Genomic DNA, 23,051 nt, shown 5'->3' on the forward strand with positions numbered 1-23,051 from the left:
TTTTCACCAAACCAAGCAATGTACCAAATGGGACAAGATTTTTTGGCTTATTCATGGAATTTTTGCGCAGAAAAACAGGGATTTGTGCGTCATTCTGGCCGCAAATCCCCATTTGTTAAACAGGGATTTGCGGGCCGAATGGCGCACACAAAAAGTGCGCGGCGCACGCCGGCGCACAGGATATCTAACGGCATGCGCCACGGCCACAGCGAAATCGCACATAGCGCGGCGCACACAACAAAAGTAGGCGGAACACGGGGCGTAACACTCGGAATGGGGAACAACTCGTCAAAATGTGGGCGTCACGGGGGAGGTACAGGAGGCAAGAGCGCGGAACGCCCACACGCTCGCCTACAACACGTATTCATGGAATCCAATAGGGCAAACCAGCGCACGGTCAAACCAGCACACAGGCCCAAACCCGTCCGCCACAAGAAAGCAGGCGGTAGTGTCCCTGCCCCTGAAATAAATGTTGTTAGGGAGAATTCTCTGTTTATGCTGAATTTCCTAACCTAGTGAGTCCCCCAGCAGCTTTGCTGGATTTCTGGAGTTTGTTTTTTTCCATCCTGCCAAGAGTGAGACTCTTTTCCTCCCACTCTTCGACATGAATGTGTGTAATTCCTTTGAATGTCAATGTGTTCTATGGGCTATGGGGTCTTTTACTCCATAGGGTCTCATATGTTTTTCTATGTGTGTTACACCGCACCCTACGTGCCGTAACACTCGGGCGTCCTAGAGGACCTCCACCATAGACTCCATACCCGGGGACTGACTACTGTCTCCCCGGGCATGTAAAGTCACCATTGGCTTTACCAGACCTAAATTTACTAACAGAACTAGTACAAACCATCTTATTGTGGACATACTAGTAGGGGTAATTCGATTACTCCTGGGTCTGTTATTCGAGGGGGCACTGTCCCGTCCCCCCTCGTCGAGTTTTGGCTGGTGGCAGTGGAAACTACTTGTTATGTTCGACCCGAACATAACCCTATGGGATTCGTCCCACTGTTAGATATTGATACTTTTCCTCGTTAATCTCTAACGTACCACCGGTCTACTTATCTTAAATAAGTTTATCGGATGGTATTTCCTGCCAGAACTCGGTTTTTAAGATGGCGTCTGTGTTCGTCTCTGTGACTCCTAAACCAAAGGTTGAGCCCTTTGTTCCACTTTTGGCGGGCCTCTGTACAGAGACCCTCCAAAGTGGTGCCATTCTGTCTGGGTTACCACAGGGGTGTGGGAGGGGGGTTTAGGCACCCTGGACCGAGTTGCCTTGCCAACTCCGGTCGCACTCTGGTGTGATTGGCTCAAGTGGTGAGCCTCCCCGCTCACCACTTAGCGTGTGTTGATTGATAGCTAGGCTGAATGAATGGGGGTTTTCTGCATAAAAGCAGGGCTTTTGGGACTGGATCTTCAGAAGTCGCCACAGGACCTAAGAATCCGACGAGGGTAACGCTGAGCCGACCTGCACGACGACACCTCCGGTGGAGCCCTGCGGAACCGACTCACCACTTCCAGACGACAGAGGAGATCTCCCTGCCGGAGAGTCTCTTCCCCTGACTGGTGGGAACAACCAGTCCCCTTTGCTTTTTCTTCGCCTCAGGACGCAGTGGTCGAATTGCCCGTGCAGAGCACCTCGGCAACCGGATAGCCACTACCCCTGTACCGCGACCAAAAGGTGGTGCCTTGTGACGGAGCACTCCGCGGCTGGTCTCTTCCCTGGTGGTGCACCGGACTTCACTTTCCTTCGACGACGAGATCATCTCTACTCTTGGCAAAGACCCGACGTGCATCAACCACCAGGAACAACTGCCCCCGCCGGAGCTGTCTCTCCACAAACAAGGTACCGTGTCCGCCTGGCTTCCCTTTCGATCGGTTCGAGTGAGGTGTCTTAATCCTCTCCTTTCCCTTGGGCCGCCTCCAAGCTTTCTCACGTATTGTTCTGAACTGGTTCAATCTGCCGATAACAATTTGCTACAAAGACTCGAACGCATCTCCACTAAGAGACTTTTTGGGACATGTCGCCTTGCCTCTCTCCGAGTGGGCCTGGCCTCTGAACTTTATGATCTATTGTGGTTCTTGCCTTCTTGCCTTGCAATTTTCCCGTGCAGTATTGAACTGTGTTGATTTCATAACCTGCTTATTTTTCTCTCCCGTCCTAACTAATATTAGAGTGCCATCTAGGTTGAGGCATACACCTCTGTCTGCAAATTAGTGATGCTGGTAGAACCTAGACTTGTCGAAATATTGTTAGGGGGATTGATCGTTTCTTCTTCGTAGAGTAATTGTGATTGAAGTGTTTGCCGTGATAGTGCCATAGTGTTTTCCATAGATGTTCCGTTATAAATAAATACCTAAATATCTTTACATTGAAGCCTCGTTGCGTGTTTGCTTGTCTTACTGTGAAGAATTGCCCTATATTGTATACTCCACATACTGCTTAACTCTTCTTGAGGGAAGTCTGACTGCTCAGCCACAGCTACCAAGTGAATCTGTGTGGTACAGACTGCTACCAAGTGGGTTTACTGCCAAACACCTGTAGTCCTAAATCTTTTGCAGTGGTCCCAGAGGGAACTGCACAGGTTTCCGCCTAACATTGGTGTACAGCGGTGGGATTTGTATCGAGTATACAGTTTAGAGTGCTTTTCGACACTTTAGGATAACTAACCACAAAGCGTAGCACTGAAAAGCAACTTTCAAAAACATGTCTACGATGAAAACTTACAGTCAAGAATCCTTGTCAGGTGAAAATACTGAGAGTTTGCGAGCTCTCTGTAGGCAAGAGAATCTTCCTGTAAGAGGCAAGAAGTTAGAACTAATAGAGAGATTGCTGGCGAACCAAAGTCTGAGTACTGGTTCAGAGGAACCAATTTCTCCAGCAAATGTAGATAACAGCGATGGTGTTGATCTAAATCGTAATTCTGATGATAGCGATGAAGAGGCTGATGAGGATGGAGAGGCTAACGAAACTGTCTCCCCTGCTCCTCTACCTGCCTTACTAGCTGTACCTACGGGGCCCATACCAGGTCCCACAAGTAACCCTGCTTATTTTGAACTTGAAAAAATGAAGCTCGAATTAGAATACAAACGGTTCTTGGCTCAATCTGAACGAAACCAAGAGCTTGAGTTCAGACGGATGAATGCCCAGGCTGAGCAGAAGCAAGCTGAGTTAAGAATCAGGGAAATAGAACTTAATCACGAGTTAGAGATGAAAAAGTTGTCTATAGAAAATGCTTCTCTCTCCTCTGGTTCCTCTAGGAGCTCCAGTCCCAAAAGACCCCGGATGCCGAAGGAATTAGTGGGTATGTATGAACCGAGATTGGATGTGTTGGATTGGTTAAAACTGTTTGAGTACAATCATGAGCTCCAGGACATCACCGGGAATGATTTACTTCCCTGGTTGTTCTCTAGGCTCCCTCCTGTTGCGACTGATGTGGTAATGGAGTTGGGGGAGGCGGATAAAACGGATTACGAAAGTGTGAAACTAGCTTTGATAGCTAGATTCGGGAAGACCCCTTCCCAGTATCTTAAGAGGTTTAGAACCCTCAAAAAGCATGATGGTACCCCTTGGGCTACCTGGGTGAGTGAAGGGTTGAAAAACTTAGAGGGATGGATTAAGGGTTACAAAGTGAACACTTATGAGGGTATGAAGAATCTTTTTCTGTTGGAGTCGATTTATGATGCCTGTTCTCCTGAGCTCAGACAGCACTTGGCTGATTCGAAGGAATTGGATTCCCGGACGCTAGTTAAGGCTGCTGACTTATGGGTTGCCAACAGGGCTACTCATAAGGATTCTGGGGCAACTCAGAAAAAGGATGAGGGAAAACAGCCTAAAAAAGACTCAAAAGAGAATTCTAATGACTCAAATTCCCCAGAGGGCCCCAAACAAAATAACCAGGGTAAACCCCAGGGAAAACCACAACCGAATAGTGTACCTTCTGGCCACAAACCAGAAGGAGGTCAGAACAAGCCACCATTCCAGAGAGCATTTGGAACATGCTATCTCTGTGGGGCAACTGACCATATCAAAGGAGACCCAAAATGTAAGGGTAAACCTACTGGGATCAGCACCGTCTCCTTAGCCTTAACTCCTGAGGAGGAAGTCCAAATGACTAGTGCTCACTTTGAAGTCTTTGCTGAAGAACCTTGGGTTCTTCAAGCAAGTGTATCAGTAGAGTCGATGCACCTGGTTAGTAATCAGAATAGGAGTGTGTATGACTCTATACCAGAAAACTCTAAATGTTATTATGTGGACAGTGTTCTTGTCAACGGCCAGGATACTCCTGCCAGGCGAGACTCTGGGGCCAGCAGAACAGTAGTGGACGAAAGCTTTTTCAGTCCTGAGGATGTTGCTAAGGCACCCAAAGGTCCCGCTAAGATGTCTGGAGGCCCTGTCCAAATGGTTCCAATTCTACCAGCCCTCATTCAGTGTAATGACATGACAGTGTTGATTCCTGTCAGTGTTCAGACTGAGGTGCCTGGGAGAGTCCTGTTGGGGAATGATCTAAAAACTCTAGGAGTAGTATCCAGTACCCCCAGGCCTCCCAGTATGGAGAAACAGAACCAAACCAAATTGGCTAGGGAGGCCACCATAAGGAACCACTCTACGCCTGTGGGAACCTCTACTGAGAACCCCACTAAAAGCCCTGGTGTTGGTAAGTTGACCTCTGACCCAGGCAAATTTCAGGCTAACATGTTAGGGAAATGGGAGCCCCAACCAAGCTCCATCATTGTTCCCCACAGTTATAGAGTCTGTGACTCCCCCTGCTTCTGAGGAAGAGGTGGCTAGACCTACTGGAACCCTAACTAGGCCTAAGAGGACTGGTTATTCTCAGTGCTGGTGGAAAACCAGAAAAGAAAAGTCTAAGGCCAAAGACCTTCAGACTGTTGGACCTTCCACCGAAGACTCCAACCCAATTTCTAGACTTAAGGGGGAAACTCCTAAAGTAGGTAAGGTAAGATCTCAGAGGAAGGACAAGCATGTACCTTGCTTATCTCCATCCCCTCCAACCAAGAGGCCTAAAACCCAACCTTCTCCCAACCGAGAAGTGGTGAGGACCTCTGGAGGCCCCTCGAGATCTAAGGGAATCCTTTATAAGGACCCCTTGAAAAAGCCTAACAGAGGTTCAAAAGTTGTAACAACTTCTGAGGGACTGGTCAACGAGATCCCCTATAATTTTAAAAAGACAGATGTCTCTCAAAGGGTTTGTAGGTCATATAGCTTGCAAAGGAAAACCTTTGATTTGACCATAGAACATAGGTCAAGGTGTCACCACTAAAATGCTGATGGTCTCTCTAGGATGTATGTCATCGACTAGAGGTATGAGATTCATCCAGGAGTGGATTAAATCCTCCTGTCCCTTAGTCTGGGGGGGGGCGAGCGTTAGGGAGAATTCTCTGTTTAGGCTGAATTTCCTAACCTCGTGAGACCCCCAGCAGCTTTGCTGGATTTCTGGAGTTTGTTTTTTTCCATCCTGCCAAGAGTGAGACTCTTTTCCTCCCACTCTTGGACATGAATTTGTGTAATTCCTTTGAATGTCAATGTGTTCTATGGGCTATGGGGTCTTTTACTCCATAGGGTCTCATATGTTTTTCTATGTGTGTTACACCGCACCCTATGTGCCGTAACACTGGGGCGTCCTAGCGGACCTCCACCATAGACTCCATACCCGGGGACTGACTACTGTCTCCCCCGGCATGTAAAGTCACTATTGGCTTTACTAGACCTAAATTTACTAACAGAACTAGTACAAACCATCTTATTGTGGACGTACTAGTAGGAGTAATTCGATTACTCCTGGGTCTGTTATTCGAGGGGGCACTGTCCCGTCCCCCCTCGTCGAGTTTTGACTGGTGGCAGTGGAAACTACTTGTTATGTTCGACCTCGAACATAACCCTATGGGATTCGTCCCATTGTTAGAGATTGATACTTTTCCTCGTTAATCCAAGCTCTCTCACGTATTGTTCTGAACTGGTTCAATCTGCCGATAACAATTTTCTACAAAGACTCAAACGCATCTCCACTAAGAGACTTTTTGGGACATATCGCCTTGCCTTTCTCCAAGTGGGCCTGGACTCTGAACTTTATGATCTATTGTGGTTCTTGCCTTCTTGCCTTGCAATTTTCCCGTGAAGTATTGAACTGTGTTGATTTCGTAACCTGCTTATTTTTCTCTCCCGTCCTAACTAATATTAGAGTGCCATCTAGGTTGAGGCATACACCTCTGTCAGCAAATAAGTGATGCTGGTAGAACTTAGACTTGTCGAAATATTGTTAGGGGGATTGATCGTTTCTTCTTCGTAGAGTAATTGTGATTGAAGTGTTTGCCGTGATAGTGCCATAGTGTTTTCCATAGATGTTCCGTTATAAATAAATACCTTAATATCTTTACACTGAAGCCTCGTTGCGTGTTTGCTTGTCTTACTGTGAAGAATTGCCCTATATTGTATACTCCACATACTGCTTAACTCTTCTTGAGGGAAGTCTGACTGCTCAGCCACAGCTACCAAGTGAATCTGTGTGGTACAGACTGCTACCAAGTGGGTTTACTGCCAAACACCTGTAGTCCTAAATCTTTTGCAGTGGTCCCAGAGGGAACTGCACAGGTTTCCGCCTAACAAATGTGCGCCAAAATGTGCGCCAACAAAAAGCACCTATATACAGCTATGATGAATGTCACATACTGTGGCCCTCTAAGACAAATGATGTACAAAGGGGTACGCGACAAACACGGACACCCGCTGTGTGAAAAATAGCGTGTGCATGTATTCTGTGCTGCGCGGAAAGTCCCACACGCGATTTGCCTCGGTACGTGTATTCTGGGGTGTGCGGAAAGTCCCACACGCGATTTGCCTGGGTACGTGTATTCCGGGGTGCGCGGGAAGTCCCACACGCGATTGGCTGGGTACGTGTATTCCGGGGTGCGCGGGAAGTTCCACACGTGAATTGCATGGGTCTGTGTATTCCAGGGTGCGCGGGAGGTCCCACACGCGATTGCCCTTGGTACGTGTATTCCGGGCTGCGTGGGAAGTTCCACACGCGAATTGCCTGGGTCCGTGTATTCCGGGGTGCGCGGGAAGATCCACACGCGATTGGCCTGGGTACGTGTATTCCGGGGTGCGCGGGAAGTTCCACACGCGATTTCAGCAGGGTACGTGGATTCCGGGGTGCTTGTGAAGTTCCACACGCTAATTCTGCAGGGTACGTGTATTCCGGGGTGCGCGGGAAGTTCCACACGTGACTTCAGCAGGGTACGTGTATTTCAGGGGTGCCGGTACTGATCACCAACGCATGTCTCCCAGCACCCCCACCCACCAGCATCCAGGGGCACCCTCCACCAGGCCCCCACTCATGTCCAACTCATGTCCCCCAGCACCCACACCCCCCAGCAGCCAGGGGCACCCTCCACCAGGCCCCCACTCATGTCCCCCTGCACCCCCACCCACCAGCATCCAGGGGCACCCTCCACCAGGCACCCACACATGTCTCCCACCACCCCCACCCCCCAGCAGTCAGGGGCACCTGCCAGCAGGCCCACACACATGTCTCCCACCACCCCCACCCCCCAGCAGTCAGGGGCACCCTCCACCAGGCCCCCACTCATGTCCCCCTGCACCCACACCCCCCAGCAGCCAGGGGTACCCTCCACCAGGCCCCCACTCATGTCCCCCTGCACCCCCACCCCCCAGCAGTCAGGGGCACCCTCCACCAGGCCCCCACTCATGTCCCCCTGCACCCCCACCCCCCAGCAGTCAGGGGCACCCTCCACCAGCCCCCCACTCATGTCCCCCGGCACCCCCACCCACCAGCAGCCAGGGGCACCCTCCACCAGGCCCCCACTCATGTCCCCCTGCACCCCCACCCCCCAGCAGTCAGGGGCACCCTCCACCAGGCCCCCACTCATGTCCCTCTGCACCCCCACCCCCCAGCAGTCAGGGGCAGCCTCCACCAGGCCCCCACTCATGTCCAACTCCTGTCCCCCTGCACCCCCGCCCCCCAGCAGTCAAGGGCACCCTCCACCAGGCCCCCACCCATGTCCCCCTGCACCCACACCCCCCAGCAGCCAGGGGCACCCTCCACCAGGCCCCCACTCATGTCCCCCTGCACCCCCACCCCCCAGTAGTCAGGGGCACCCTCCACCAGGCCCCCACTCATGTCCCCCTGCACCCCCACCCCCAGCAGTCAGGGGCACCCTCCACCAGGCCCCCACTCATGTCCCCCTGCACCCCCACCCACCAGCAGCCAGGGGCACCCTCCACCAGGCCCCCACTCATGTCCCCCTGCACCCCCACCCCCCAGCAGTGCGGGGCACCTGCCAGCAGGCCCCCACACATGTCCCCCAGCCAACACGTCATCACAATCCAGATACCAGGCTCCTATGCCCACCCATATCCCACCCCACGCCACCCCAGTCCAAACACCCAACCAAGCTTTACATCCATTCAAAATGGAAATACCCATTACATGATAGATAACAAATAAGCAGTATGCGCATGAGTACAAGTCCGTTAGACCCACACAATGGCAACACATGACTGTGAAAACCCACATTGTGACAGGCATGAAACCAATGAGAGAAGTCCACACATTGAAGTAAGAAACAAAAATGTATTACAGTGTAAATGAAGTGAATGAAATCTAAACAAACAATAATGGCAACAAATATCAAAATGCAGCATGTCCACAAAAATAATAAATAACGAAAATGGGAATCCAAAATAACCGTAAAGAAATTGTGTCCAAAGTCACCGTCCAACAAAGCAAATCCAAAGGGAAAGTAAAGTGAAAATCCATTGCTCCATGGTGAAAAAAATAATAAAAGATGAAGGCCACAAATCCACTGTCAAACTATGTACAAAGAGCAAATCCATGGTCCATGATCCCAGCGATGTAAATGAAACCTACAATAAAACATACCTAACTAATAACTATATACAAAAAAGTGGGGCATAGTCCAAGCGCCCCAAATTAAAAAAAAGAAATAAAACCTAACACTAATTAACTATATACAAAGGCGGCGGGCTAGTCTAGCGGCTCACTCCGTGGTGTCCCGGGCCAGGGCATCATCAAACTCCTGTTCGATGTCCCGGAGGCAGTCCTGTTCCATGGCCCCGAGGGTCTGCAGGGACGCCGACATGTCCTCCTCCAACTCCCTGCGGATTCCCTCGAGGCACTCGGCCCGCCTCAGGGCCCTCCGCATGGAGTTCTCCGCCCTGACCATCGTGAGCCGCGCCTCTTCCACCCGCCGCCGCTCCGCACCTATCTGCTGGCCCAACCGCTGCCACACGGAAGACACTTCCCGTCCTGGGTCCTCCTGCCCTCCGGCCGATGCCTGCCCTTCCGATGTAGATTGCGCCGAGCCTTGATGCCTCCCACGTTGACTCCGCTGCTGCCTCCGACGCAACTGCCTCTGCCAGCACGACGGCATCCAGGCTGATGGAATTTACCGACGCCGTCGTGCACGTGCCCTGCCCAATGATGCCGGCACATCCTCCATCTGCTGGGGTCCAGTTGCTGTGGTGTCCACCCCTGCTGGACCTCCGACTCCCGACTGTGGCAGGGATGGGATCCCCACCAAGCTGGCTGCGTTGGTCAGGGCAGGTCCACAGGGGGCCCTGGTGGCATCTGGGCCGGAAGACAGCATGGAGAACGACTGGCGTATAGTCTCCACAGAGGAGGAGAGGGCCGCCAGATTGGCCGACACATGTATGAAATCCCCGACCACGGCCGATCCCAACTGGGCCACGTTGGCACAGTGCTCTTCGTGATGACGTGCAAGCTCCTCCCGGGAAGCATGCACGTCATCACGAATGACACCCGTGCACAACGCGACACCAATCAGGACCTTCTCCACACGGCCCCGGGTCCCCTCGTCCGCAGGTGGAGGGGAGTCAGATGACATGGACATCCCCCCTACCTGCGGATGGGCCTGGGATGGGGCATCCCTGCTGGTGCATGGTGGTGCAGTCACAGTGTCAGGGACAGTGACATGCACAGGCCCCTCCACTGCGACCTGTGCTGCCTCCTGCCCCTGGACTGCACCACTTGCACCAGCAGGGATTCCCCCACCAGGCCCCATGTGCGCCTCAGTAGCGGCCTCCTCCTCCTCTGTGGAAACCACCAACCTGGATGGCTCCACACCATCTTCCGCGTTGCAAGCCCCTGTGGGGGCTCACCCGCCCCTTCCGCTTCAGCCGTGGGGGCATCCCCGCCGCTTTGCTCCACAGCGCAGTCTCCGCCCTCTTCTTCACTTGCCGCTGTGTAGAGGGAGACATATAACACAAGCATCAGGGTACTGTACAATGGTCCCCTAGACAGGCAGCAATAGCAGATGAGTGGCACTGTCAAAGATCACTTCCATCATGTCCCTCCACAACACATGGGTCAGTGCACGCAAAACACACGCAGTAACAGGCATGGCACATGCTATGGACATTTGCATACATGTCCAAGGGACTCTCCAAACATACAATGTTGTTATGGAACTCACATGCATCATGGGTCATGCCTATCACATGCACACACATCACCGTAGTTTCATCCATCTGGCCTTGTACACCCCAGACACAGTGGATACAAGGATAACTAGGCTGCATCTGTGAATCTGTACATTGTCACAGACATGTGTCATGCATCCATGGCATTCACAAGTCACAGACACGCAGCACCCATCCCTCACACCCACCCATGTCCAGGAACAAAGACTGGCATGCTCTCATGTGTCCAATCCGCATAGGGCTCCCCACGTTGCATTTAAACACATGCACCAACCGTGTGGTTCACACATTACTAGTCTCACATGCATGACCATCATTTCCCTGCACACATACATGCGTACATGGCCTATGTCACAAATACAGGCAAGCATCAGACAACCAGCACACTGCAACATGCCCTGTCTCACACAGCAATGCTTGCCCACTTACCGCTCAACTCCAGACGGGTCTGCCTCGCAAGGATCTGGCCGTGGAGCGCTGGGTCTACACGTTCCAGGACCCTCAGCTGGATGGTACTCATGCGGCCCCGGCCCCCCTCCACGAGGCACGGGGCCTTCAAGAGGGTCCTGGACCTCAAGTCCTCCCAGCGCTTCTTGACTTTCTGGATGTTGCGGGTTGCCACCCCCTCCGCGTTGATGGCAACCACCAAGTGGTCCCAGATCCTGTCCCGTCCTTCCTTGTTGGCACATGACGATCCGAAGAGGGCATCATACTGCCCCAGGACTTGCTCCACCAGGACACCAACTTTGGTGGCAGTGAAGCTGGTGCCCCTCTGCCTCTCTGGCCGGGGGTTGCCACTGGTGCCAGATGTTGCAGTGCCCGACATGGCAACCCCAGAGGCAGGAGTGGGTGGGCAACTGGGTCCTGGGGCTGGGCTGTGGAGCGATGGTATACCAGTCGGGAGTCTTCTGTTCCAGCAGGGGTGGACACAGCAACTGGACCCCTGCAGATGGCAGATGTGCAGGCACAAAATGGCAGGGCACGGTGGCAGCAGGCAGGCAGCAGCAGATGGCTCTTGGGAGGCTGCTCGGGGCTCTGGGGGGCAGTAATTCGGCCTTCTGGGCAGGAGCTTGGTCTTCCGTGTGCTTACGCGTGGCCAGCTTGATACGGAGTGAATTGGCACGTGAAAATCCTGCACGTCAATGTGAAATTCGAGGAAAGGGCCTTAGCGCGTAAGCGCGTCAGCACGCATACGCGATTCCATTGGACAAAAGACCCTCAGCGTATAAGTGCGTCTGTGACGCACGCGGGTGTTTCCCTCATAGCACGTGATGACAGAGCACACGTGGAAACACTGCACGTCAGAGTATCATTGCGTGTAATTGGAGGAAAGTGTGCGTACACGCAATTGGCCTGGGTACGTGTATTGCAGGGGTGTGCGGGAATTCTCACACGCGATTGCTTGGTTACGTGTATTACAGGGGTGCGCGGGAATTCTCACACGCGATTTGCTTGGGTACGTGTATTACAGGGGTGCGCGGGAATTCTCACACGCGATTTGCTTGGGTACGTGTATTACAGGGGTACAGCCACATACACCCACGACAGCTTCATTTACCGAATGTCTACCCTAAGCCGGGACCTAGAAGCTGGGCGGCATGGCGATACATGGCTGCTTGGTGAGTATGAATGCCACTGCACATGCATGCATGTCAGATGCAGAGTTATGTCACTACCTCACTAATGATACCCATCACCTCCCTACCAGGGGACAGTGCCCACCCTCTGAGCAGCCACATGATGACGCCAATTCGGAACCCCATCACGCCTTACGAGGTAAGATACAACACAGCCCATATTGCAACCCGGGGCATAGTGGAGCGCACATTCGGAGTGCTCAAGACACGCTTTCGCTCCCTTGACCGTTCTGGTGGGCAGCTGTTATATGCGCCCCCAGTAGTGTGCAGGATCACAGTGGCAGCATGTGTCCTGCACAATGTTGCAACACGCCGGGGCCTGGCTGTGGACATGGTGGTGCCCCCACATCCCCAACCACATGCAAGCCCGCTGCGCATGGGAGGGGAAAGGGCACGGGGTGAGGCAGTCCGTACGCAGCTGGTGGCTAATCACTTCACATAGAAATCACACCCCTGTGGAGTGCACACAGCCCTGGCACATACCATCTGATAAGCAATGATGACTCGACCTGACAATTATGACGAACAAAGGGACAGTCAACTGTCAGAACCATAGCAGCCTGAGATTGTTCATGTGGAAGTGTCACAATGTGTGCATCCCTACCTACACAAACACCACCAATGCAGTGTCATCAAAAGACACACTTCCATGCAGCAAAAATGAATACCCACTTGCAAAATACTACATGAGAACAGTGCCATGTCACCCAACCCCCCCCCCGGCACTGCCACACAACACACCATGCATGGCATGTCATGCAATGTGAGAGCAAACAACTTAATCCCCACAACATGCCCCAAGTGTCACCAACTACAGTGTCCCTAATGGAAACTGGCAACACATGAAATGCTCACAGTAATGCAGGACCAACAACACACATTACCAAATACTTACCAATTATACCAATCACCTACACAACCTCCAACCTACCATAAACATGACAGTACAGACTTAAAAAATTGGTAGCCTCACTACCTGATAATGCCAGCACTTCGAACACTTCCAAGTATACAGTGTTAGCGCCACGCAAGAGTGTAGGTGCACTGCTTACAACATGGACTCCAGTCCCAAAGTAGACCTCCTTGTGAAGACATGAGAAATGGACCTGCAAATTAGGAGGATGAGATGGATGCAGAGGCACATATCAATACACCATGCAGTGTACAATACAACAACAATATGCACTAGGAATGTATACACAGTATTGACTACAGACTGCCCACACATCAAATGGGAGTCCAACGTCACTGTGTACGTCAATGTCACTTGGGCACACCCTTTGCAAGCCCAAGGAAACGGGAAGCAGGAGGGTTGTGTGTCACACAAACCGAAGCATCTGACCCAAATTCAGGACAAGCCTGCATGTGCCCAGCCACAATACAGCGTATGCCCACGGGAGCCACACAAGGCAAGACACTGTCCAAAAAATCAAAAATTCCCAAAAATAATAAATTAAAAAAAAAATCAAAAATGGCCATTAATGGGCCCAGGGGGGGGCGGGGGGTGGAGGAGGCCACCCAGGAGGTCCGAGGACAGGGTGCACACAAAAACCCACCTGTGTGGATCTTGCGAAAAAAAAACACCTCCATGGGCTCATGGCCTGCACGGCTACCCTATTGTGAGAGAATCACTGCTGTCACTCTCCCCAGACTCTGCAGCTGCCTCAGGAGGTGGTGGCACTATGGGAGGCAGCCCACGCAAAGCCCTAGTCTGGTCCTCCATGGCAGCAAGCATGCGGGTCTGGAAGGTCTGGTTCTGGAGGATAATCGTGCGGAGGTCCCCATGCAATAACTCACGGGATGACCGGACCTCCTCACGAGTTGCCTGCATCTCAGCTGAGAGCGTACATGTGAGACGCTCCAGCTGCTGTTCTGTCCTTGTGTTTGTTGAAGCCTCAAGCTCAACAAGAGTCGTCCTGAGGTGACGGAGTTCCACCCTCAGTGCTTCCCTGTGGCCTGGGACTCTATGGAAATGGCTTCCCGCAGAGTCGCCAGTTCTGCCCACCTGTCCCTGTCGGACGCCAATATGTCCTCCCTGTGTGACTGGCAGATGGAGTCTGTTGCCTGCTGTAGTTGCTCCATCAGCCTTTCTGGGGGAACAATGGAAGTGGCCACCCTATCCGTGGCCTGAGCCATCATCTCTGATGATGCTGCCTGTTGGGTTGCCATACCGTATATGGATTGCTCCCATGCGGTATTGCCAGGTGGCGTATGGCCACCATGTCGGCGGGCACCACACCTGTCTGGGGCAAGGCGAACTGCGCCTTGCTGTGCCGGCACTGCCTGAGGCTGCAGGACTGCATTCCCCCTCTGATCTGCTGGCCCAGGAACAGGATCAGATGTTGCGGAGTGTGACCCTGCATCCGTAACCACCAAAGGCGTACCTGCCAACACTGACATCCCCATTGAGGGTTCTACCCCTAGTGCAGGTGGGTCCGACAGAACAGAATCCCTCCCTGGAACACTCACCTGCGACGGCAAATAGGTCTCATTATCCAAATTGACACCTGAATACAGCTCGGGGGAGGTGCACCCAGAGACACCCCTTGAGAGCACGACCTGCAGCAGTTGTGGGTTCTCACCCACCACCACACCACGTCCCTCACTGGTGGTCGGACGGCCCTGAGACCCCTCCTGGGTCTGCACCATCTCCACAACCCCAGCAGTATCAAGTGCGTCATCCCCTGCAAAGACATGAAAGAAAAGAAATGGAAACAGGCATTAGCACTATGGCACACAATTAGGGCTGAGAAGCTACAGAACCAGTACTTGATTGACACATGTCCCACATGACTAAAACCCTCCCATGCATGCACCGTCAGTGCATATGAAGGGGAGGCAAATGGCACACATTGATGACACCAAGATGGAAGATCAACACATTTGCTGCATGCTACCTAGCAGTGGCATCACACATTGGCCTGTGATTGGCAGGTTAAATACACATGCCATCACACAGATGGCATGTATCCTAGCCATAAAGTGAAGAGGGAGATGAGGGCACCACTTGTTCATTCAGTCTAGTTTGCTCATGAAATTGCTTTTTTAATTGAAATAGTTCAAATGTTTAACTTGGAGCTGCCAGTCCAAAATGGTCCTATAGCACAGGGACATGTCTAAACAAATGATATCCAGGAAACAAAGTCAGTCCACTTTACCATAGCCATGTCAGACATGTGACAATAGGACTGAGAAATGCCAAGTAAAAGTGGTGGAATGCAAACAATCTGCCTGAATAAACAGAGAAAAATAAGCAACAATGTTGTGGCAAGATGACACTTCAAGGGCAACTGGCGTGGTGTTGGGCTAGATGTCTACTGTTGGCAGAAGGGATACTGCTAGACCCAAATGCTGGTGCGCAGAATGTATTGGATGAGGCACATGGGTGACCCAAACCACTCAGGCACACACACCCTCACCTGGCACCCAAACAGAAGCTCTCACACACAAATCATGTACATGATTGACACACACATGCATGTGCAGTCACCGGACAATGCCTCGTAATCTGCCAGTTCTCCCACGCCTTGGATCTGTTCCTCCGTGACGTAGGTCCCAGCAACATGCTCATGTGGAGTGAGTTCTATGTCCTCTGTTGGAGACCCACCTCCAGTCACTAGAGTAGCGGCATGACTTGAGGCCAGCTTATTCTTTGCCCTGTGCTTCAGGTCATTCCAGCGCTTGTTGCATTCAGTAGCTGTGCACCTCACGATTCCAAGGGCACTTATGATGTCCGCGATGGTCTGCCAGTGTGCCAGACGTTGTGCAGGTGTGGTCTTGGATCCTGCAATAATCACCATTTTGCGGTCATGTGTGGACACATACTCTACAAGTGCATTCAGTTCGGCCTCATTGAAGCTGGGCTTCCTTGATGGGCCGGACTGTGTAGCCGTGTCTGGGGCATCAGCCTCTATTGGACGAGCACTCTTCCTCTTCCGCTTGGAAGGTGGTGGGGATCCTGAGTGTCCTATTCCGCTCTGGACACTAGGGGCAGGAGCCCCGGTGGACTCTGTACTAGGAGTGTGGGATTGCACACTCAGCATGGGAGTTGGTGCAGGCATTAGCTCAAGTGTGATGGTGTCAGGGGGAATGTCAGCAGGATGAACTAGGACCGACACTGTCTTGGCTGGGTGTGTGAGAGGTGGGGTGGATGGAACCGCAGCTGCCCCTGCAGCCTCCCCACCCTGCCTACTCGGGGCAGCAGATGACCTAGCTGCCCCTGATCCACGTGGCCTGATGACACCAACTTGCACCGGCCTAGACCTGCTGACCTGGAAGTCAGCCATGGAGTCACCCTGTGCCAGGTCTGGTCCAACAAGGGCTGAGCATGGATGGTGTCAGCCACGTTACCCTCAACCGGGGGGGGCATGGGTGTCCCTGACTGGTCCTCCACACATGGGGGGCTAGGGGCACCCTGCAAGTCATGGCCACGTCCCCTACCGGATCCACCACGGCCACCACTTGGGGCTCGGCCACCTTTGCCACCCTTACGGCTTGGTCGCCTCCCAACCATGGCACTAATGTTATTGTGTGTATGGGAGTCGCTGTGAACTATTGTCCTGGGCAATTGGGGGTCAAAGGGGTTGGGTACCAGATGGTAATCGTACCCTAGTGCTCTAGCAATGCTGCATGTCACCCCTGGGGAAAGATGACGGGTCACGCAACGCACAGGCACCCCAAAAAAGGGAAGTAACGTGCACGCAACCCCTCCTAGACCACGTGTGTGGAAAAATAAACCTGCACTACGCTGTGGCACCCAGAAACACAAGAATGAACGTATGCGTGTCACACGCAGCCTAGAATGACCTCTGAAGGGGTACGCGACACACGGGGCAAGCACAGATGTTAAATACGTGCGCGACTCACCGTCTGCCAGGGAAAAAAGCGTGAAAAAGACGCGCGTGTGCGTGTTGGCAACACCCCCGCCAAAAGAAGAATTGTACGCTCTCTAAGGAGACAGGACAACAGTAGAAGGGAACGCTGTTTGAGGAAACAGGCCCAGGAAAAAGAGGAAAAGAGAAAAAGCTGTCAGAGGTAACAGGGAGTACGAACTTGAAACGCTGTGAAGTAAATCGCGTGTGAACCGACAAGAAGTACAGATTTCACCCACTCGCTCTCCACGAAAAGCACGTACAAGGAAATGGTGTTCTACACGTACCTTTTATACACACGCCACAGACCCGCATATGCGCTGAGGCCATTTCCACCAATTCCACCAATTACACGCTTCGACACTCGGACGTGTATTTTTTTTTTACACGCGCCATTCTCAACGGCCTGGGGGCCGTTGGGCCAATGAATTAACGTACGTGTGCTGACGCGCTTACGCGCTAAGGGCCTTTGCTCGAATTACACGCAGACGTGCTGGATTTTTACGTGCCAAATCACTCCGTATCAAGCTGGCCACGCGCAAGCACACGGAAGACCACGCTCCTGCCCAGAAGGCCGAATTACTGCCCCCCAGAGCCCCGAGCACGCTCCCACCTGCCATCTGCTGCTGCCTGACTGTCTGCTGCCCACGTGTCGTGCCATTTGCTGCCTGCACATCAGCCAGGGGTGCTGTTGCTGTGACCACCCCTGCTGGAACCGAAGACTCCCGACTGGGCTACCATCGCTCCACAGCCCAGCCCCAGGACCCAGTTGCCCACCCACTCCTGCCTCTGGGGTTGCCATGTCGGGCACTGCAACATCTGGCACCAGTGGCAACCCCCGGCCAGAGAGGCAGAGGGGCACCAGCTTCACTGCCACCGAAGTTGGTGTCCTGGTGGAGCATGTCCTGGGGCAGTATGAAGCCCTGTTCGGAAGGTTGCGCGCCGACAAGGAAGGACGGACTCGGATCTGGACGGACATCGTGACTGCCATCAACGCGGAGGGGGTGGCAGTCCGACTATTCCATCATGTGAAGAAGCGCTGGGAGGACTTCAGGTCCAGGACCCTCAAGAAGGCCTGGCGCCTCCTGAAAGCAGCGGATGCTAAGGGGCGCCGGGGCCACTTGTCGGAAGATCAGATGAGGGTCCTTGAACGCATATCCCCAGCGCTCCATGTCCAGGTCCTTGAGAGGCAGACCCTTCTGGAGTCGAGCGGTAAGTGTACATGCATTCTGATTGTAAGCTGTGCGTGTGGTGGTGTGGCAGGAGTGTGCAGGTTGCACATGTGGTTTTATGTGGCCAAGTATGGGGGGGTACAGGGCCGTGAGGCTGACACATGCGAGGGCTCTCATGTGTGACACATGGATGGTGCTTGTGTGTGTAGGCTTGCATGGCAATGGATGTGGAAGAATGATTGGCAGGTGTGACATGGATGCCGATCCGAATACTGCGACATTTGGCGGAGGTGTACACATGCATGCAAGTGTGGTGGTGTGTGTGCATGTGTAGTGCACTCCCTGTGTCGCATGTGATGTCTGGCTCACCTTTGCCTGCTCATGCTGTTGTATGTGTATGGATGGTGCTGGCTGTTGCGATATGGCTGTGGTATAGCTCATGTGTGCAAGTTGAAATGACATGTGTGTTGGGGATTGTGATGCCATGTCTGAGGTTTGCCAATGCCACTCATGTACAACTGTCATGTGTTTATGAGTCCATTATACAGTGCCCTGATGCCTGTGTTTTATTTCTCCCTGTCTGCAGCGTCAACTGATGAAGAGGGCGGAGAAGGTGCTGTGGAGCACAGCGGCAGGGGTCGCACCACCAGCCGGAGATGCAAGGCCCGGCTCCCCTCCCAGGTTGTGATCTCGTCGGAGAGTGAGGAGTCCGGTGCCGCGTCCGAAGCCGCAGCTGCCGAGGGGAGGTCCAGGAGGCGGAGGTTGGAGTTGGACTCCTCGGCAGCAGAAGGGGCAGTTGGGACCCCACAGGGCCCAACGGAGGAAGATGGCACGGAGTCATCCAGGTTGGTGGGGGGTTTGGTGGAGGAGGAGGCCATGCAAGCAACAGAGGCGGGGTCTGGAGGTGGGGATTGCACTGGTGCTAGTGGTGCAGTGCAGGACCAGGGACAGGTGGCAGCACAGGCCGCCGCGGAGGTGCCTGTGTGCAATCCTGTCCCTGCTCCTGTCACTGCATCATCTTGCACCAGCAGGGATGCCTACCTCCAGACCCGTTCTCAGGGAGGGGATTGGCTTACACCAACTGGCGTTCCTCTCCCTGCGGATGTGGCCATCCTGCAACAGGTTGAGCCTGTCCAGGGTGGGTTGGCGTTGCGTCAGCGGCCCATGCGAGCTGACCTGCAGTCTTTCCATGATGAGACTGCACGTCTTCTCGCATGGCTCGTTGACTGCGTTGACCCACTGGGACAGCTCACCATGGCCGGATTCCTCCGTTTCCTGGACCTTGTTCCGACCCCCTCCTCAACGGAACCACTTATGCCCCAGTCGTCCTCCATGCCATCTTCCCACCCATGTATCACCTGGGTGCCCTGTGGAGCTGCCTCTGACCGTGCGGCCAGGCTGGTGGACAACAGATCCCTGCCACAGTCAGATGTCCAGCAGGGGTGGCCACATCAACAACTGCACCCCAGCTGGAGGAGGATGTGCAGGCACCATCGGACAGGGCACATGGACAGCAGCAGCAGCAGCAGCAGGAGGCTTTAGGTGGGAGCCACGATGGCTCAGGGCCTTCGACATCGGAGGGGCAGGCATCGGCCGGAGGGCAGGAGGACCCAGGACGGGAAGTGTCTTCCGTGTGGCAGCGGTTGGGCCACGCCATAGATGCGGAGCGGCAGTGGGCAGAAGAGGCACGGCTCACGATGGTCAGGGCGGAGAGGGCCCTGAGGTGGGCCGAGTGCCTCGAGGCAATCCGCAGGGAGTTGGAGGAGAACATGTCGTTGTCCCTGCGTACCCTCGGGGCCATGGAACAGGACCGCCTCCGGGACATTGAGCAGGAGTTCGATGATGCCCTGGCCCGCAACATCCAGAAGTGAGCCGTTGGACTAGCCCGCTGCCATTGTATATAGTTACTTAGTGTTAGGTTTTATTTTATTTTTTTTAATTTGGGGCGCTTGGACTATGCCCCACTTTTTTTGTATATAGTTATTAGTTAGGTGGGTTTCATTGTAGGTTTCATTTACATCGTTGGGATCATGGACCCTGGATTTGCTCTTTGTACATAGTTTGACAGTGGATTTGTGGCCTTCATCTTTTATTATTTTTTCAACATGGAGCAATGGATTTTCACTTTACTTTCTCTTTGGATATGCTTTGTTGGACGGTGACTTTGGACAAAATTTCATTACGGTTATTTTGGATTCCCATTTTCATTATTTATTATTTTTGTGGACATGCTGCATTTTGATTTTTGTTGCCATTATTGTTTGTTTAGATTTCATTCACTTCATTTACACTGTAATATATTTTTCTTTCTTACTTCAATGTGTGGACTTCTCTCATTGGTTTCATGCCTATCACAATGTGGGTTTTCACAGTCATGTGTTGCCATTGCGTGGGTCTGACGGACTTGTACTCATGCGCATACTGCTTATTTGTTATCTATCATGTAATGGGTATTTCAATTTTGAATGGATGTAAAGCTTGGTTGGGTGTTTGGACTGAGGTGGCTTGGGGTGTGATTTGAGTGGGCATAGGAGCCTGAGATCTGGATTGTGATGACGTGTTGGCTGGGGGACATGTGTGGGGGCCTGCTGGCAGGTGTCCCGCACTGCTGGGGGGTGGGGGTGCTGGGAGACATGAGTTGGACATGAGTGGGGGCCTGGTGGAGGGGGCACCACAGTGCTGGGGGGTGGGGGTCCAGCGGGACATGAGTGGGGGCCTGGTGGAGGGTGCCCCTGACTAGTGGGGGGTGGGGTGCTGGGAGACATGAGTGGGGGCCTGGTGGAGGGTGCCCTGCACTGCTGGGGGCGGGGGTGCAGGGGGACATAAGTGGGGGCCTGTGGAGGGTGCCCTGCACTGCTGGGGGGTGGTGGTGCTGGGAGACATGAGTGGGGGCCTGGTGGAGGGTGTCCTGCACTGCTGGGGGGTGGGGGTGCAGGGGCACATGAGTGGGTGCCTGGTGGAGGGTGCCCTGCACTGCTGGTGGGTGGGGGTGCTGAGAGACATGAGTGGGGGCCTGGTGGAGGGTGCACCACAGTGCTGGGGGTGGGGATGCAGGGGGACATGAGTGGGGGCCTGGTGGAGGGTGCCCTGCACTGCTGGGGGGTGGGGGTGCAGGGGGACATGAGTGGGGGCCTGGTGGAGGGTGCACCACAGTGCTGGGGGTGGGGGTGCATGGGGACATGAGTGGGGCCTGGTGGAGGGTGCCCTGCACTGCTGGGGGGTGGGGGTGCTGGGAGACATGAGTGGGGGCCTGGTGGAGGGTGCCCCACAGTGCTGGGGGGTGGGGGTGCAGGGGAACATAAGTGGGGGCCTGGTGGAGGGTGCACCACAGTGCTGGGGGTGGGGGTGCAGGGGGACATGAGTGGGGCCTGGTGGAGGGTGCCCTGCACTGCTGGGGGGTGGGGGTGCAGGGGGACATGAGTGGGTGCCTGGTGGAGGGTGCCCTGCACTGCTGGGGGTGCTGGGAGACATGAGTGGGGGCCTGGTGGAGGGTGCCCTGCACTGCTGGGGGGTGGGGGTGCAGGGGGACATGAGTGGGGGCCTGGTGGAGGGTGCCCTGCACTGCTGAGGGGTGGGGGTGCTGGGAGACATGAGTGGGGCCTGGTGGAGGGTGCACCACAGTGCTGGGGGGTTGGGGTGCAGGGGGACATGTGTGGGGGCCTGGTGGAGGGTGCCCCTGACTGGTGGGGGGTGGGGGTGCTGGGAGACATGAGTGGGGGCCTGGTGGAGGGTGCCCTGCACTGCTGGGGGGTGGGGGTGCAGGGGGACATGAGTGGGGGTCTGGTGGAGGGTGCCCCTGACTGGTGGGGGGTGGGGGTGCAGGGGGACATGAGTGGGGGCCTGGTGGAGGGTGCCCCACAGTGCTGGGGGGTGGGGGTGCTGGGAGACATGAGTGGGGGCCTGGTGGAGGGTGCCCTGCACTGCTGGGGGGCGGGGGTGCAGGGGGACATGAGTGGGGGCCTGGTGGAGGGTGCCCTGCACTGCTGGGGGGTGGGGGTGCTGGGAGACATGAGTTGGACATGAGTGGGGGCCTGGTGGAGGGTGCACCACAGTGCTGGGGGGTGAGGGTCCAGGGGGACATGAGTGGGGGCCTGGTGGAGGGTGCCCCTGACTGGTGGGGGGTGGGGGTGCTGGGAGACATGAGTGGGGGCCTGGTGGAGGGTGCCCTGCACTGCTGGGGGTGGGGGTGCAGGGGGACATGAGTGGGGGCCTGGTGGAGGGTGCCCTGCACTGCTGGGGGGTGGGGGTGTTGGGAGACATGAGTGGGGGCCTGGTGGAGGGTGCCCTGCACTGCTGGGGGGTAGGGGTGCAGGGGGACATGAGTGGGGGCCTGGTGGAGGGTGCACCACAGTGCTGGGGGTGGGGGTGCATGGGGACATGAGTGGGGCCTGGTGGAGGGTGCCCTGCACTGCTGGGGGGTGGGGGTGCTGGGAGACATGAGTGGGGGCCTGGTGGAGGGTGCCCCACAGTGCTGGGGGGTGGGGGTGCAGGGGAACATAAGTGGGGGGCTGGTGGAGGGTGTACCACAGTGCTGGGGGTGGGGGTGCAGGGGGACATGAGTGGGGCCTGGTGGAGGGTGCCCTGCACTGCTGGGGGGTGGGGGTGCAGGGGGACATGAGTGGGTGCCTGGTGGAGGGTGCCCTGCACTGCTGGGGGTGCTGGGAGACATGAGTGGGGGCCTGGTGGAGGGTGCCCTGCACTGCTGGGGGGTGGGGGTGCAGGGGGACATGAGTGCGGGCCTGGTGGAGGGTGCCCTGCACTGCTGGGGGGTGGGGGTGCTGGGAGACATGAGTGGGGGCCTGGTGGAGGGTGCACCACAGTGCTGGGGGGTGGGGGTGCAGGGGGACATGTGTGGGGGCCTGGTGGAGGGTGC

Source organism: Ambystoma mexicanum, chromosome 6q (assembly GCF_040938575.1).
Source record: "Ambystoma mexicanum isolate Mex_15411 chromosome 6q, UKY_AmexF1_1, whole genome shotgun sequence".
NCBI lineage: Eukaryota > Metazoa > Chordata > Amphibia > Caudata > Ambystomatidae > Ambystoma > Ambystoma mexicanum.